A 19117-nucleotide genomic window follows, 5' to 3' on the forward strand; every position below is an offset into this window, starting at 1 on the left:
GGAGCACATTAGTAATCAGCGCTCCTGCATCTTTAGATACAGGAGGAGGAGACATGTCTAAAACATGACGACAAAAGCCTGAAATGCTGGAGTGAGAGTGTGCAAATAAAACTGTTCACCTGTGCACCGATGCATTCATCCATCCACTTATCTGGGGTCGGGTCGCAGGGGCAGCAGCCTAAGCAGGGAGGCCCAGACTTCCCTCTCCCCAGCCACTTGGGCCAGCTCCTCCAGGGGCAATCCTAAGGTGTTCCCTGGCCAGCTGAGAGACATAGTCCCTCCAACGTGTCCTGGGTCTTCCTTTAGGTCTCCTCCTGGTTAGATCTGCCCGGAAAACCTCACCATGTAGACGTCCAGGAGGCATTCTAACCAGATGTCTAAACCAACACAACTGGCTCCTCTCGATATAGAGGAGCAGTGGATCTACTCCAAGCTCCTCCTGGATAACCAAGCTTCTAACCCTACCTCTAAAGGAGAGCTCAGACACCCTGCGGAGGAAACTAATTTTGGCCGCTTGTGTCTGTAATCTAATTTTTTTGGTCCCTACCCAAAGCTCGTGACCATAGGTCATAGTGCTTGAGCCAATGCTGCTAAGATTGAGCCAGAAGGCAAAGCTATCGATTTATTGGTCATTCTACGTTCCAACCTCCACCCATGCCGGAAATAAAACTGTTGAGAAACTGACATTCTGGTGGGTTTCACGTGTGTATGACCAAACATCGCTGCATATGCTACAAACATCTATAAAAATTGTAAAAACTGATGCTGCCTACTTTGTGGATTTTGCCTATTGCAGGTTAGTTTTAGAACGTATCTCCTCCAATAAATGAAGGTCCCTGTCTGTTGGATTAGCAACATAGGGCATGTGCCATGCTGGCACAATACTGATGGTGTGATGTGGTTCAACATGAAGCCAACAAGCCCCGACCTGCTTCAGATGATCAAGGACCAAGTCTCGCCGGTCTTATTGGCACCTGTCATGGACACGCTGGCTCTAAGCTCTACCCAGGAGCGAGATTGTGACAGAATACCACCACAACACATTTTGTGCATGTCACAATCCTGGTGAACACTTGCACTTAGATTTGCTTCCTGCTTCTGTTAACGCTCAGTATGTGATTGCATCTTTTTTCCCTTAGTCTTTTAGTAAGTATTCTGTTTGTTTTCCTCTCATCATAACCAGATGAACAATTCACTCAATCTAGGTTCGTATTGGATTGCCCCCAGCTGGTTTTATTGGTTGTGACTCCTACTCTAATTTAGTTTTTCTTGACACGCCTGCTTCCTGCTTTCTCCTGTTTGCTGTCAGGTTATTAAAGCCTTTTGTTCTTCATCTTACTACCAGTCTAAAACATTGTGACAGACAGTTCAGCTGATTAATTCCCAGCAAGGGTCTAAATTTTACAACAACAGTTTTAGACAGGATGGCTTTAGGGCTGCAAATTCCATTGGTGCCTTGTTGATGCACAGGGATGGACCAGTATCCGCTCCAACTTTAGCATGATATTCTTCCTGAAGTAGAAAAAATAAGTCTTAAAGACTGCTCTCTTCTGAGCATGCTCATTTTAGTTCAAGTGCCATTGGAGACTCACGAGCTGCTGGATACGGCATTTGTAGGACACTTGTCTGTGTGCTCCCCCTCAACCTCTGTTCTCAAAGACAGCTCTCTCAAGTGTTAGATTGCTGTGGATCACTTCAGTCTGAAATGTGTCCTTGTGACACAATAGCACATGGACACTGATGCGAGGCTACTGCATCAGGGAGGAAATGATAGCCAGGACAGCGTTGTACTTCAGAGTCGTCGCAGATTCTTTGACAGCACATTCAGTGGTATTCTAACTGTAAAGTCACCATGATCGTATTAATATAAGTTTAACACAAACATCTATCTGTCCATGAGTCCAAAATGGTGTAATGTTCTGTTCTAATAGATTTACTGTGGTGAGGTAAACCAAATATGAGGCACTCAAACTACCTCCAAACAGAGCTTTCAACAGAACTGATCAACACATTGTTGGCGCTGAGCAGCTGGTGTGTATAGATCCAGAGTTCAGAATGAACAACTGTTGTCTAAAACAGAGTTTATACCAACAGATCAGTGACATTAAAGCACCTGTTTGCCGGAATAAGGAATCTGAGCCTTTGCGGATAAACTGTCTCCCTACACTGTGATCTACCTTAAATAACTCACATTCATTGGTTTTCACAACTTGAATTTTATTCAGTTGTCAGAAACTCTGCAGTAAATAATGGCTTTGGATTGAGACTGTGTCCATAAGTACTTCATCTTAAAGAAACACTAACCATAACACAAGCCAACTGATGATAAATGAACCAGGAAGTAACCAGATCCACACTGTGGGACAAAAATACTATAACTTACAAGTCTAGAAGCAACAAAGCCAGGTCACCATCAGTCAATGGTTTCGTGGCTTCCTTCAGCTCCCTCAGACTAGTGTAGGCCGTGCCAATGTTTTAGCTCTTTGCACATTAAACAGCTACTGCCATAAAGTAGGTAGAGACCTCCCACTACTGTTCCTACCCAAACCACCAATGATAAAGTGCATTTTCTGGTCAGCCGAGGGTCACAGAGTCCAATGTGAAGTCGCTCCACAACCACTAAAACCATTTTTAAAGCAATAGCCTGAAATATTCAAAACTCTTTAGTGCTGCTTTAAATGAACTGGATCAGTGCTAAGAACAGAAATACGGTATGCTATGGCATCTGAGCAAGAACGCTAAAGCTGAAGTTTATTTTATAAACAATAAAACAATAAAAGCCAAACAGATGTTAACCCTGAACATTCAACCTTAAAGCAGTTTTATCTTTTCACAAAGTTTAATGAGATGACATCATCGAAGAGGGTTTTCATTGGATCGTTGCCTCTTCTGTTAATGTGCAAGTGTCAGGATGTGGGTTTGGAGGAAGGTTAGGACCCAAGATGCAGAACCAGAGGCACGAGGCAAGAGGTGGAAAAACATAAAATCCTTTATTAAGGAGTTAATCCAAAGGAGGTAGGGAGCCAAAAACAAAGTCCAAAAATACTAATATCAAAACCTAGAGAAATCCAAGAACACAAGAGACCTAGAGAGACACTAAAACCTAGAGAGGGGGAACGAGACGAGGCTGACACAAACAATGGATCAACAACACAGAGAGACACAGACAAGGTTACATACACAGGGGCGGGATGAATGGGAGATGAGCTGCAGGTGTGTGAGGAGAGAGAACCTAGTGAAATCAATTAACTAACCAGGGAGCGGAAACTAAGCTGAGAATGTAAAATAAACATGACCTATGAATAATAACCAAAACCTAAAGACTGGGACAACAAAATAAAGATCTAAGGAGAAAAGGAGAACTAATAAACCGGTGGGGAAGGACCAAGGAACCTAGGAGCAGAAAACCTGAACCTATGAGAACTATAGGAAAAAACTAGTTAGATAATACAAGAAAACAAGAATAAGTGAACCTGGGAAACCTGGTGGGAGCTGGAGGCAAGAAGGGGCACAGGAAGCTGAAGGGGAGAACCTGGAGTGGGCTGGGGAACAGGGGACACAGAACCTGAGGGGACACCTGGAAGGAGAAACCTGGAGGGGGCTGTAGACAAGAGGACACATGAGGAACACAAGGAGACACATAAGGGGATCCTAGAGGGGGATGGAGAACACCAGGAGACACATGAGGGAGACGCAGACGCAGACCATGACAACAAGAAGCTAAAGAAGTGAACAGTATGTAGGTTTTCTGGGCCGTCTTGACGACTGTTGTTTCTTCATGTGTATTTTTAGACTAAATTAATTCTCCAATATGAAGTAGGCTCTAAATTGTGCATGTTTAACCTCATGAAAGCTGCACTGGGGCTCAGACAGCACGCCTCACACAAATAACAGCAGACCTGCTGCACATGCTGTGCAAAATGGTATGTTGTGGGTTACATCTACAGGGAGAACTGCTTGTGACCAATTTTCTCATTACCTGCTAGAGCACAATTACAGAGCTGAGTGCTTGAGCCGATACTGCTCCATAAAACCCATTGGAGGTCCTTTGTGGTTTTCCATACAAAGCGTGTCTGCATAAACAGATGCCAGTTTTAAAGTGAAAACATCTGCACGTCTTAAACTCACTGGATCTCTCTCAAATTACCTGCTAGCTGTGGGAGTGGCGCTGGCTTCAGCATCTCTGTGTTATTTTATAACATCCAAAACGTCTTCTACTGTGCAGGTTCAAATGCTGCCGTGTCCCAGAGCCAACCGGATGTGAGCAAGGTCAGGTGGTTTTGCACGGCAGCAGCCCACATGCATCACACCTTAATGGGTGCTCAGTAGAGTGTGATAACCCATTAGCTTGCATTCTGCTTCTCTGGTTCCCAGACTAAATGAAAACCCTCGTCTAGAGGGTCAGAAAAGAAAACTAAAAGGCTGAAATCATTAAGAGTTGTTTCTGACAAAACACGCTGAACACCACATGGCGCTGCACTTGTGTTTAGTGACTTTCATTAGCACAAGTGATCTAATTGCAAGCTGCTTCTGCATGTTTGCACGCATCTCCGCTTGCTAATCGGATGCAAGCTTTGTTCAGAGTTCAGGCCCAGATTGCTTCATTAGTGCAAAGCTGCTCTTCCTCCCAAGCAGGCTTCAATAATACCAACTCCCTTCAGATGCAGCGCAGAGGCTCAGAATGGCCCCACGAGGAAGAAGGCCATTAAATATTAACACCATGTGTTTAGAGGATTTTTATTTCAAACAGCAGATTTGTCAGCATCTTATGTGGAGTTCTTCGAGACAAAGCTTGATGTGACAACTTCAGCTGCTCTGTCTTCACACTGACAGATTCCCCGTGTAGTTTTTATTTTAGTAAAAGGAGAAGTTTTGAAGTTGACGTCAGTTCTGCTTTCTACACTAAAAGCATGGCATCACATTGTGAAGAGTGACTGAGTGCAGCTGAGCTGATGTAAGATGAAATGCATTATGAATGTGAGCTCCTTTTTCCTGTTGCATTATATTACTAGAAATATCACTAAACTTTTAGTCCTGGATTAATACATTATGCTTGAGAATGAATCAGGGCATGTCTAAATTTAATGATATTCTATCAAAAAATTTGTCATCTGTCCTCATTCTTTTTTTTTTTTTTTGTCATTTGTTCTATTGTCCTACATGCCAGTTTAACAATTACCCCCTCAAATGAACCCGACCTTGCTCGTGCGTAGAGATGTGGAGAATGCGAGCATCATCCTCATTTAGGTCAGGGGCATTAACAGTACGGCGGAAACGAACGCTCCACACAACATCCTCCAGGAATTGTACCTGACACCACTGACTGCCTTGTGTCTATATTTGGGCCACATGCGTGGATGTGTGTCACCCTAGACTACCCGCCTAATCTCCGTCATGAAAAATAAAGTGAGCTGTGGGCCCATGGGTGGGCAGAAACTGTCAAGACACAAAGGAAAGTGTGAAAACTCCTCAGGGCCTGGGCTGGATTTTATGACACCTTTCAATCAGCAGATGATTCCCAGCTGAAATGACAGGTGATTTGACTCAGCCTCCAATTAATGACCTCATTTTAACAATTAAGAGCAGAGGAGGAAGTGGGAAAACCTCACAAAAAGGCAGATCCAGAGAGGTGTGTGCTTTCTGTAATAGCGTTGCTGGAGCCTGCTGTTGCAGCTAAGGTGGACCCCCCCCCCCCCCCCCCCCCCCAGGTGGCATCAAGGAGAGAGAATAGAAGCCAAGCAACGAGAGGAGGAGGGCGTGGCAGTGATGGGGCAAATAGGTGACTAGAGGATGGAGAGGAATGATGGAGAGCATCAAGCTCCGAATGCTCCCACCTTCTCCTGCCCCCAGCCCCCACAGCACGGAGGAAATTAAAGAGCTGTGTAGCAGGAGGAGAAGAGGAGAGGAGGGTGGTGATATAGAGCGTGGCACAGGGGGATGAGGACCCGGCGCATTGGAGTTAATTACTGAATAATGAGGAACAATTTATAGTGTTCTTGTTAGAGACATCAAAATGCTGCTGGATACTGCCCATAGAGAGAGCCTGTGCTTCGGTTAAAATGAGGTGTTTAACTCAAAGTCATTAAATAGCCCCCACTGTGATTTGCCTAACCTTACAAAGTGGGGGTGCTGCAACCCTCCAGGGATGATAGGGGGGATGTGGCATCTTGTCCCAGTAGCCAACCTCTCTCCAAACTCGGTGAATGTTGCACACGAACGGCCTAACAACAGTTTTCTCATGTCGTCACCAGACGTCTTTGTTGAAGGGGAAGTCATCAGTCATTCAAGAGTCAACATACTGGTTCTGTTAATGTTTACACCAACACAGGTGATCCAGACTGGCTGCCCTGTCCAATAACCACCAACAAGGAGACGAAACACAAGAGCTGTCAAAGAAAAGCAACTATTCTTAATCTTTAGGCATTAGCTTTCTTCAGCAATTTCCTATGGGTGGCCATGGCCAGCCCTTGGGGGCGCCATTGGTTATGTGCACCCAACAGATACAGTGGGATGCGATAGTTTGTGCAGCCTTGTTCATTTTCATGGTTTTCCTGTATAAATTGTTGGTTGTGTTGGTTGTTAGCTTAGCAAACGCTAGCCGGTTGGCTGAAAACTGCTAATTTGGTCTAAGTAAATAGAATTAAATAAACCCGTCGGTAGACGTTTTGCTGTCTAGTTTTACAGCGGTTCACGTCTTTGTTTGCCAGTAAAATGCGTACACCTGGAATGAACGTCGAGGCACTGTGGAAAGCCATGCTGTAGGCAGCTTACTTGGTTTGGAACGGAACCACTTCTGAAACCTGGCGGGTCAGGAAATCGTACCTGAGAGATGGCTCGCTTCGCTGGAATGAACGCTTCAGCAGAATAGGACACGGGTAAATAGTCCCGGTTAAGAATTTAGCTTTGGGGTAACGTCGGATTGTGGCGCTTTCTCTGTATTCCAGTTACACAAGCACAAATACATAAGTGACAAATAAAATATGACAAATGAACACACATTCATTTCCTTTTGAAAGTAAATTAGGTTGAAAGCAGACGCTTAGGAATTATATGGGGGGGGGGGGGGGGGGGTCAGTGTCACACTGATGAGAGAGGAGCAGAGCAGAGCTGCTCTGTCCCAGCTCAGACAGACAGGAAGTTAATTTTAACTTTATAAATGAACTAAAACTAAAACGAAGTGTAATGATTTAAAAAAGACTGGAAAGGCTCTCCATATAATGTAGCATGATAAATGATAGACATGATCACTACATATTATTTATGACCAATGTGATGTGATGATTCCATATAAATATGAAATATCAATCTGATTGATCTTTTACGTTATTGTATTTTGCACAACTATTGCTGTGAAGTTCGCACACAAGAATTTCACTCACATGTACTGTACCAGTGTACCTGCACATGTGACGTGACAATAAAAGCGATTTGATTTGATTTGATTTGAATGTTTAATCAGAAGATTTTAGGGTTCTTTGCTTCTTTAGGGACCATAAACACACTTCGTATTTTTTCAGACGGAGTCAGTATATAGTTTATAAAATGAATTAAATTATTTACCTAAACTAACATGACAAGATATGAATAATGAGATGTGGTGTAATGGATATAGAGTTAATGTGATGTGTGAAAGCTTGTAATGGAATCTAGATGTTTAGCAAAACCTTCTTTGTATCTGAGAGAAATAGTGACGTCTGGGTTGTAAAAGAATGAGTTTTTTGTTATAAACTAGAGAATTGTTTATTGAAAAACATCCAACGCAATCTGCGCCAAGTTTACGCACCCTCTGTGTGGAGGTTCTCGTTCGATCTGGGAGGTCGTGCTGCTCACTGCCGGTGGAGTGAACCTCTGACATCAGGAACCCGTAGATAGCTCTGACAGGACCCGTCCAGTTTGAGATCCCTCCAGGTGAAGGCAGGAAGCTGGAATGCTTATTTGCGTCTAAGGTTGATGTTTGCTTGGCTCTGAAAAGAGCTGTTTGGCTGTATCAGCTTGCAGAGAGCAAAGAGGCTTTTGACTGGAGATAAAAAGAAATGTCTCAAAATGCTTGTTCACAAATTGGCCGGTTTGAGAGTCAGCTAGAAACTGAATTAATCAGGAAGTAATTCTTGTTTTAATAAACCACAATGTTATGAGTTTTGGCCAAGTTCGGCAAATTACAATTTTACACGTTTTTGAGTATTTACCAACATCCCTCAGAAAGCCACGCCTTCTTCAGATACAAAAGGTTTTTAACAATTTGTGGATCAGAATGATCAAAACACTTATGTGAGGTGAATATTAACCTTAATGAGTATCTCATTGTAATGTGTATGAGTGTAAACAATGATTAACTTGTTAAATCAAACACATAGTGATCATAAGATCTGAAATGGATCATTATAAGAGCAATATTCATTTCAAAGCCATCATTGATTTAAGCACAGATTATTCAAACATTTGATTTGAACATCTTGTTCATTCAACACGTATGATTAATTAACTCATAACTGTAAAGTCATGTGGGTGCTTCAAGTAAATAGTGAGGAATCAGCAGTCTTGCTTCTACACAGAGAGTGCAGGACCTTGGGTGAGAATGTCTGTCTGGATGTTTTGTCTTCATGTATGTAAACATGCACGGAGCAGAACCTTCTGGTTCTGGAAGGCCAAATAGAAAGTGGATTTATTTCTGTAGATGAAAGGTTACTATGTTTGTCAATATATAAGTGAAAATTGACCCTTTTGTACGTCACAGTTATTAGAAAAAAACATTTCAGGTAAATTTATCATGTAGGAGACACACAGTAATATTTGAGAAATGAAACAAAGTTTAAAGGTTTTACAGAAGTTGTGCAATAATTGTTTAAACTAGGGCTGCACAATATATCGAAAATTATCGTCATCGGGATAACAGGACGTGCGATAGGCCCATCGCAAAGCACGTCAAAAACGGCGATAAATGTTTGGTTCAACATTTCCATCCGTGTCATACATCATCTTTTTGTAAACAAGCTCTGTTTTTTTACACGGAAGTGTTATTTGACCAATCAAATGTAGCCCTTCTGATATGCGGCCAATCAGATGGGTCCATTCACGTAATACGCCTGCCCCCTACGTAGACCCTTAGGATGGAAAGCAACACCCGAACTGAGTTAGCAGCGCTGAGTTGCGTTATTAAAACACTGCATGAGTCCAACTGCGGGTTTAACGTGGCTTTATTTTCTCCTGCATGTCCCATAACATGGCCGCCGTTTTCTCCCACCTAGTCACCCTGCTGATGTCATAAGAAGTCGCCTGTAATCCACAACAGCATAACATAACATTACACCACAGTTCACGTGCACTTAGCCCCTTTATTATGGTATGTGTGATGTGAACACCCCTCCCAGGGGTGGAGGTCTGCACTCAGACGGCTTTCTAGTTTTTATTAGTTAGTTATATTTCTTGAGTATTTATTCTAATACTGTACCATGTTTTGCTTGCAATTTGTGACAATTCATGGTGTGTTTATAGATCATCAATTGCAGTTTGTCAAAATAGGGGGGCCCAGAACATTATCTTGCATAAGGCCCTCACAATGCTAGACATGGCCCTGGCTTTACCCATTAACTTTAGAGTTCATTTTAGAATCCTGACTACAGCTTTCAATGCTCTACATGGTCAAGCTCCTCCCTATATTACTGAACTGTTAAAACCTTATGCTCCAAGCCGAGCCCTCAGGTCCACACACCAGAACCTTCTAGAAGTTCCAAATACCAGATATAAAAGTCGAGGTGATTGGTCCTTCCAGAGTGTTGCACTCCGACTTTGGAATGATCTTCCTTTGTCCTTACCACTAGGTAATACTATATACTATACTAATTGACAATCTGGACAAAAAACTGCTGAAGATCCTTTTATTTAAAGCAGTTTTTACCTTAATATTTTATTGTCTTATTTTTAACTCAAATTTGTAAACAACTTCAATTTGTTTTATGGTATTTACTTAATACTTACTTACTCCTCCTCCTTGAACCGTCACCTTAATGTGGTGGAGGAGTTTGAGTGCCCTAATGATCCTAGGAGCTATGTTGTCTGGGGCACTTTGTGCCCCTGGTAGGGTCTCCCATGACAAATTGGTCTTAGGTGAAGAGTGAGACAAAGAACGGTTCAGAAGTTCTTTCATGGACGTAAAAACAAAGAGTCGGAGTACCCGGCCTGGAGGGTTACCGGTGTCCTCCCTGGAGCAAGGCCTGGGGTTGGGTCCCGTGTGTGAGCACCTGGTGGCCGGGTTTTCGCCCATGGGGCCCGGCTGGGCCCAGCCCGAACCGGATACATGGGCTCATCCAACTGTGGACTCACCACCCGCAGGAGGAACATGAAGGGTCCGGTGCAGTGTGGATCGGGTGGCAGACCGAGGCGGGAGCCTTGGCGGTCCGATCCCCGGACAAGGAAACTGGTTATTGGGACACGTCACCTCGCTGGCGGGGAAGGAGCAGGAGCTTGTGGCAGAGGTTGAGCGGTACCGGCTAGATATAGTTGGACTCACCTCGACACATAGCATTGGCTCTGGAACCCAAGTCCTTGAGAGGGGTTGGACACTCTCCTTTGCTGGAGTTGCTCCGGGTGAGAGGCGGAGGGCTGGGGTTGGCTCTCTGCCTGTGTGTTGGGGTTTACCCCGGGGGTGAGAGGGTAGCTTCCCTGCGCATTTGGGTCGGGGAACGGGTCCTGACTGTTGTTTGTGCTTATCCAGTTCAGAGTACCCACCATTTTTGGAGTCCCTGGGACGAGTGCTAGATAGTGCTCCATCAGGGGACTCCATTGTCCTGCTGGGGGACTTCAATGCTCATATGGACAATGACAGCATGACCTGGAGGGGTGTGATTGGGAGGAACGGCCCACTTGATCTGAACTCGAGTGGTGTTTTGTCATTGGACTTCTGTGCAAGCCACAGTTTTGCCATAACGAACACCATTTTCGAACATAAGGATGCCCATCGGTACACTTGGCACCAGGGCAGCCTAGGTCACAGGTCGATGATAGGCTTTGTAGTCGTATCATCTGGCCTGCGGTCGTATGTTTTGGACACCCGAGTGAAGAGAGGAGCGGAGCTGTCAACTGATCACCACCTGGTGGTGAGTTGGATCAGATGGCAGGGGAAGATGCCACGTAGACCTGGCAGACCCAAAAGCATAGTGAGGGTCTGCTGGGAACGCTTGTCAGAAGAACCTGTTAAGACGGTCTTCAACTCCCACCTCCGGCAGAGCTTTAACCGCATCCCGAGAGCAGTGGGGGACATTGACTCCGAGTGGGCCATGTTCCACTCTGCGATTCTTGAGGCGGCTGTTGCTAGCTGTGGTCGCAAGGTGGCCGGTGCCAGTTGTGATGGCAACCCCCGTACCCGCTGGTGGACACCAGAGGTTCGGGGAGCCATCAGGCTGAAGAAGGAGGCCTACAGGGCGTGGCTGGTCTGTGGGTCTCCAGAGGCAGCACACAGGTACCGGATAGCCAAATGGGGAACAGCAATGGCAGTTGGAGGCAAAATCTCTGGCGTGGGAGGAGTTTGGTGAGGCCATGTAGAAAGACTATAGATCGGCTCCAAAGAGGTTCTGGCAAACTGTCCGGCGCCTCAGAAGAGGGAGGCAGCAACTCGCTCACACAGTTTACAGTGGGGATGGGGAGCTGCTGACGTCAACTGGGGCTATAGTTGGACGGTGGAAGGAATACTTTGAGGATCTCCTCAATCCCACCTACGTGCATTTCGAGGAGGAACCAGAGCTGGGAGACCTGGGGATGGACTGTCCAATCTCTGGGGCAGAAGTTGCTGAAGTAGTCAAACAACTACATAGCGGCGGAGCCCCAGGGGTGGATGAGATTCGTCCTGGGTATCTCAAGGCTATGGATGTGGTAGGGCTGTCGTGGTTGACACGTCTCTGCAACATTACATGGTCATTGGGGGCAGTTCCTGTGAAGTGGCAGACCGGGGTGGTGGTCCTCATCTTTAAGAAGGGTGGCCGGAGGGTGTGTTCCAACTATAGGGGGATCACACTCCTCAGCCTTCCTGGAAAGGTCTACTCCAAGGTACTGGAGAGGAGGGTCCGATCGATAGACGAATCTCAGATTGAGGAGGAGCAATGTGGTTTTCGTCCTGGCCATGGAACTGTGGACCAGCTCTATACCCTTGCAAGGGTGATGGAGGGGGCATGGGAGTTTGCCCAACCAATCCACATGTGTTTTGTGGACTTGGAGAAGGCTTATGACCCTGTGGGGGACGCTCCAGGAGTATGGGGTGGCTGGCTTTCTGTTAAGGGCCATTCAGTCCCTTTACCAGAGGAGCGTGAGTTTGGTCTGGACTCTGCCAGGGCTGCCCTTTGCCACCGGTTCTGTTCATTACATTTATGGACAGAATTTCTAGGCGCAGCCGTGGTGTGGAGTGTGTCGAGTTTGGTGGCAAGAGAATCTCGTCTCTGCTTCTTGCGGATGATGTGGTCCTCCTAGCTTCATCCAGCTCTGAACTTCTGCTCTTTCTGGGTAGGTTCGCGGCCGAGTGTGAAGCGGCTGGGATGAGGATCAGCACCTCCAAATCTGAGACCATGGTTCTCGACCAGGAAAGGGTGGCTTGCCATCTCTGGGTCGGGAGAGAGGTCCTACCACAAGTGGAGCAGTTTAAGTATCTCGGGGTCTTGTTCACGAGTGAGGGTAGGAGGGATCGGGAGATCGACAGGCGGATTGGTTCGGCATCTGCAGTGATGCGGACGCTGAGCCGATCTGTCCTGGTGAAGAGGGAGCTGAGCCAGAAAGCCAGGCTCTCGATTTACCAGTCGATCTACGTCCCAATCCTCACCTATGGTCATGAGCTTTGGGTAGTGACCAAAAGAACGAGATTGCGGATACAAGCGGCCGAAATGAGTTTCCTCTGTAGGGTGGCCGAGCTCAGCCTTAGAGATAGGGTGAGGAGCTCGGACATTTGGGAGGGACTCGGAGTAGAACCGCTGCTCCTCCGGATCGAAAGGAGTCAGTTGAGGTGGTTTGGGCATCTGGTCAGGATGCCTCCTGGACGCCTCCCTGGGGAGGTGTTTCGGGCATGTCCTGCTGGCAGGAGGCCCCCGGGTCGACCCAGGACACGTTGGAGAGGTTACATCTCCAATCTGGTCCGGGAACGCCTTGGGGTCCTGTCAGAGGAGCTGGTAGAGGTGGCCGGGGAGAGGACGGTCTGGAGCTCCTTAGTTGGGATGCTGCCCCCGCGACCCGGACCTGGATAAGCAGAGGAATACGACGACGACCTACTTACTCTAATTTTTAAATTCTCCACCAGAGGCTGGGACACAAGATTTTATCATTTATCCGAAGGAAAGCACCAATCATGTTAGAGAGGTAGAGGCCTTAGACATAAAAGCATTAATAAAAACACACCAGGTGTTACGGCATTAACAGATTCTATAATTCCTGAGCAATGTGTAAAATAAACAATAACAACTTGTTGATGGGTTTGAAAATTCTGCCATTCACATATGCAGCCCTGTGTAGCGGTTTGGACGAGCTATATTTATTAAATGATCAACAAGATGTGATACTCCATACAAATATGAATGATCAATCTGATTGGTCTTTGAAGGTTTGAATTAATATCACCTTAGGTTCTTTGACCATAGTCAGTTAGGATGTGTTCCAGGATATGTGAAGCAGTTTGTGCCTGCAGGTTCAAAATTAACTTCTGGTTATTTTTGATGCCATAATGGCTTTTTGGTACACTACACAAAGATGAACTTTTTATCCCACGGGCTTCGACAAAATGTTTAATGATTTGCTGCAACATTGTTATTAGGACCTAGAGATTATTGCTTTAACTTTCTCGGAGGGTCTCTACATTACAACAACAACCACTGGATCACTAATCACACTGTAAGTTATGAGTTCCACGCTGTGTCTCTTGTGACATTGGAAAGGAAGTGAGAAGGTGCTTGCTGAGTGTGTACCATGCTGCATCGCCCAGATAGATCCGTTCCATCTGAGGGTGATGCAGCCTTCCAAATGATCCTTGCTAGACAGATGAGTGCTACTTGAATGTTAATGAGAGCCCCTTTAGACACGCATAAATTAAATGATTAGATGTCTGCAATCATGCAAGGTCCTTAGGTGTCCCCTATTTATGGCATTTGAAATGTAGCTGCCTTTATTTACGACGCGTCTCTCCCCCCAACCCCAGCACAGGCCTTGCCACCTGAGCAGGCAAACGCTTTCAAATGACGAGTTTTTTAATGACCTGAAAATGAATCACTGTGGCAGACTCGCAGGACAAGCAGAGCCCAACCCTTTTCTGAAAACAAAAGAAAAATTTGTGCCATCCACTGAGGAAGCTCAAAGATGTCTTCAGTTCAGATGCAGTTAAATGGATTTTCTTCTGTTTTCTCAGAGATGCTTCATACTAAAAGATAGTCAACCGTTGGAAACTGGAAGGGGGTGCCTCAAAGGACGGCACAGTCTCTGAGCTCAGTGACCCAATGCAGAATCTTCCTGCTCCTTGATCCACATGCTCGTCTCTGTCATCTTCTTGTTGCAACAACAGCTATTTTCATCTTCATGATTGCATTAATTACACCTTAACGCACGTCTCTTGGCTCCAGTGGTGTTTTCCCTATAGGAAACGGCACGTCAAGACTTCAACAAAAGAAGGGAATAGTTTATATACTTGGTTGGCACTTCATTAATCAACATTAAAAGAAAATCTGCATGGCCTGATGCTTATCTGGAGTCTGGCAGAAATGTTGTATTGTGTTCTCTCTAAATGATTCTTTCACACACCCCACTTTAGAGGGTTTCAGTTCTAATTCTCCAAGAGATGCAGTGAAATATGAGGACTTTAAACCTCGTGATGGACAGACAGCAGGAGATAGTTTTTTATTTAAATATAATTTTAAAGACTTCTCCAAGAGCTTCAGTTATTCGCACTTTAGCCAGAAATGAAAGCTTTTTGTGTTTTTGTTCTAAGAGAGAGAGGAAAGAGAAATTTCTCTTAAGATTCTTGCTTTTTTTCACCCCCTCCCCATCTATTTATTAGGATAATGGATTTTCAACTGCAGTGCCAGTTCCACTGAACCCGCTTCTCGGCCTAATTCTCTGTAACATTTCCTCATCGCCGCTGGGGAACATTATATGAAGGCAGGGCTTACAATACCATCAATATGCCCAAGACGACAATCGGACGTCTCATAGATATTAATGGAAGTGCAAATTAAATCAAAGTTGGAGTGCAGGTATCGGGGCTATGATCAATGCCTTTTGCACAGTCAGATTTAATATGGGGTTTGTAATTTGAGTATCCAAACAAAACGTGCATCTTAATGGGAAAGATGAAAGTAATCCCACATGGGGAGGAAATAAAACATTAGCTGCATTGTAATTAGAGAACTCGGAGAGCAATGTTTCCCCAGCTCGATATTAATGTTGAATTAAAGCCTGATATGTTTACAATGAGGAGACAGGATGTGGATGTTTGAGTTGTTTTTAGACACCTCTTGAGCTGTGGCAAGAGACACCTTAAAAAATAATAACGCCGCAATCACACTGGGTAAATAGAAGAATTAAACCACATGGTGACATCCGGCCGACACGGTGCTTAAACCTGTCTTGTTTGGTTTTCGTTTACAGAAACAAGTTTGGTTTTACTGTCACAGAAAATGATAAAACATTGTAGATAATTTTATTTTGTAAGATTAAATGCTTTGAAATCAGGAATAAGAAATAAATGTGGTGGAATGTTTCAATAACTCCTGATCACGCAAATGACCTGCAGCCTTCCAATGAAATAAGATGTAATACTGCCTCACACTTTTTACTTTAGTGGCAGTCGTGAGTGCACGCAGCTGCCGGCTGAAGTGACCCCACATGAAGTCAGCAGGTAGCGTGCTCAGAGCAAACAGCAAAACAGCTTTTCAATGAATAACACATGAGCTAACAAACGTCGGTAGCCAACGATCCTGCGCCTTCAGCGAGTCAAGTGCAACACGAACGCACAATCACAGCAGAACACAAAGGGCTAATCAGACTTGATGCAACTCCTTGTGATCAAAATGAAACAACAGTTTTTGTTTGGTCCCTGTTTTTGTTAGGAGAATAGAGTTTCATTACAAAGATCTGAGCTCTGAGGAGTCGTTATAGGACAGTTTTATCTTGAACTGCATTGATAAAGCAGTGGTTTTAGACGTTTTCCTGCTAGCACATTCATTACAACACAGACACCTAGCTTCACATGTTTTTCTATTTACAGGTCCTTCTAAAAAAATTTGCATATTGTGATAAAGTTCATTATTGTCTGTAATGTACTGATAAACATTAGACTTTCGTATATATTAGATTCATTACACACAACTGAAGTAGCTCAAGCCTTTTATTGTTTCTAATATTGATGATTCTGGCATACAGCTCATGAAAACCCAAAATTCCTATCTCAAAAAATTAGCTTATCATGAAAAGGTTCTCTAAACGGGCTATTAACCTAATCATCTGAATCAACTAATTAACTCTACACCTGCAAAAGATTCCTGAGCCTTTTAAAAACTCCCAGCCTGGTTCATCACTCAAAACCGCAATCATGGGTAAGGTTGCCAACCTGACTGCTGTCCAGAATGCCATCATTGACACCCTCAAGCATGAGGGTAAGACACAGAAAGACATGTATGAACGAATAGGCTGTTCCCAGAGTGCTGTGTCAAGGCACCTCAGTGGGAAGTCTGTGGGAAGGGAAAAGTGTGGCAGAAAATGCTGCACAATGAGAAGAGGTGACCGGACCCTGAGGAAGATTGTGGAGAAGGACCGATTCTAGACCTTGGGGGACCTGCGGAAGCAGTGGACTGAATCTGGAGTAGAAACATCCAGAGCCATTGTGTACAGGTGTGTGCAGGAAATGGGCTACAGGTGCCGCATTCCCCAGGTCAAGCCACTTTTGTACCAGAAACAGCGGCAGAAGTGCCTGACCTGGGCTACAGAGAAGCAGCACTGGACCGTTGCTCAGTGGTTCAAAGTATTTTTTTCGGATGAAAGCAAATTTTGCATGTCATTCGGAAATCAAGGTGCCAGAGTCTGGGGGAAGACTGGGCAGAGGGAAATGCCAAAATGCCTGAAGTCCAGAGTCAAGTACCCACAGTCAGTGATGGTCTTTGGTGTCATGCCAGCTGCTGGTGTTGGTCCACTGTGTTTTTTCAAGGGGAGGGTCAATGCAGCTAGCTATCAGGAGGAGCACTTCATGCTTCCATCTGCTGAAAAGCTTTATGGAGATGAAGATTTCATTTTTCAGCACGACCTGGCACCTGCTCACAGTGCCAGAACCACTGGTCAATGGTTTACGGACCATGGTATTACTGTGCTCAGTTGGCCTGCCAACTCTCCTGACCTGAACCCCGTAGAGAATCTGTGGGATATTGTGAAGAGAAAGTTGAGAGACGCAAGACCCAACACTCTGGATAGGCTTAAGGCCGCTATGGAAGCATCCTGGGCCTCCAGAACACCTCAGCAGTGCCACAGGCTGATTACCTCCATGCCACGCCGCATTGAAGCAGTCATTTCTGCAAAAGGATTCCTGACCAAGTGTTGAGTGCATAACTCAACATAATTATTTGAAGGCTGACTTTTGTTGTATTAAAAACACTTTTCTTTTATTGGTCGGATGAAATATGCTAATTTTTTTAGATAGGAATTTTGGGTTTTCATGAGCTGTATGCCAAAATCATCAATATTAGAAACAATAAAAGGCTTCAACTTCTTCAGTTGTGTGTAATGAATCTAATATACATGAAAGTAATTTTTATCAGTACATTACAGAAAATAATGAACTTTATCTCAATATGCTAATTTTTTTAGAAAGACCTGTACATACAATTTTTAATTTACCTGTTCCTGTCTGCTTTTGAGTTGCTAGATGCTTCCTTTTGTTTATAAGTTTAGACAATCATCCTTGGAATTTTAGAGTTGGGTGTAGAAGCGTTTTTAGACTACTTAATTACCAGCTCACATGTTTTGAAGGGGGAATTATGAGGTGATGTTATTAACAGGTACTGTCCTCTGTTGCAGATAGCTCATTTAACAAAACTGAGAGTAGTTCTTTAAACATCTTTGGTATGTTCTTACTGTGTCTAGTTTCTAATTCCATTTTTAGCTTTTTTATAACACAGAAAAGGTATTTTTTACCTTGCCGACAGTTTTGTTTGCCGACTGCAAAACTTCCACAGAGCTGACAGGGTTTACACATTGGATCGTGCGTGGGACTGCATCATCGGTGAGGGGAGAGCAGGCAGCAGAGGGCAACAACGTCCTCTGCTGCCCGCGGATAAATGGAGTAGGAAGTGACGCCACCATCAGCGACAGCTGTGAGGAAGTTTTGCAGTCGGCAAACGAAACTGTCAGCAAGGTAAAAAATACCTTTTCTGTGTTATAAAAAAGAACTAAAAATGGAGAGAGATTAGTTCTGATTAGACCAAGTGGATTACTAGTATTTAACTCAAACTTTCACACCAAGAAAGGCATTTTTTCCTTATGCACATAAAGGCTTGCTGTATATATGTAAATAAACATTCAATATGCTGAAAATATCTGAAAACTTTACAACATATTTACTGTTGCTTATCGTTGAAAACATATGCAGGGATCTAAGCTGAACATGAAAGAAAAATTCTCACTAATAAACTTCAAATACATAAATATAAAGCCAAGCCAAAAAAAAGTCACCACCTGGATTTAATTAAGAAAATTGGTACGAGTCTCTTATTGGATGATTACTACATGGCCTTGGGCGATTATCTTTCAACAAGTTGTTTAACCCCAACTGGCGCAATGAGCCGCTTGTCATTTCTTAAACAACCATGTGGAAAGAGATCTGGTGGTCATGGAAAAGATGTTAGTCTGTTTGAGAAGGGTCAGATCATTGGCATGCATCAAGAAGGGAAAACATCTAAGGAGGCTGAACTGGGTTCAGAACTGTCCAACGCATTATTAAAAAAACTGGTTTGATGAGTCCAGATGGACCCTGTTCCAGAGTGATGGTGCATCAGGGTAAGAAGAGAGGCAGATGAAGTGATGCACCCATCATGCCTTGGGGTGGGAACCAAAAACCAGTTGCTGTTAAGAACCAGTTCTGTCTGTTTCAATTCCTAGGCATGACCAGGTT

This window comes from Nothobranchius furzeri, chromosome 3 (assembly GCF_043380555.1).
Source record: "Nothobranchius furzeri strain GRZ-AD chromosome 3, NfurGRZ-RIMD1, whole genome shotgun sequence".
In the NCBI taxonomy this organism is placed as follows: domain Eukaryota; kingdom Metazoa; phylum Chordata; class Actinopteri; order Cyprinodontiformes; family Nothobranchiidae; genus Nothobranchius; species Nothobranchius furzeri.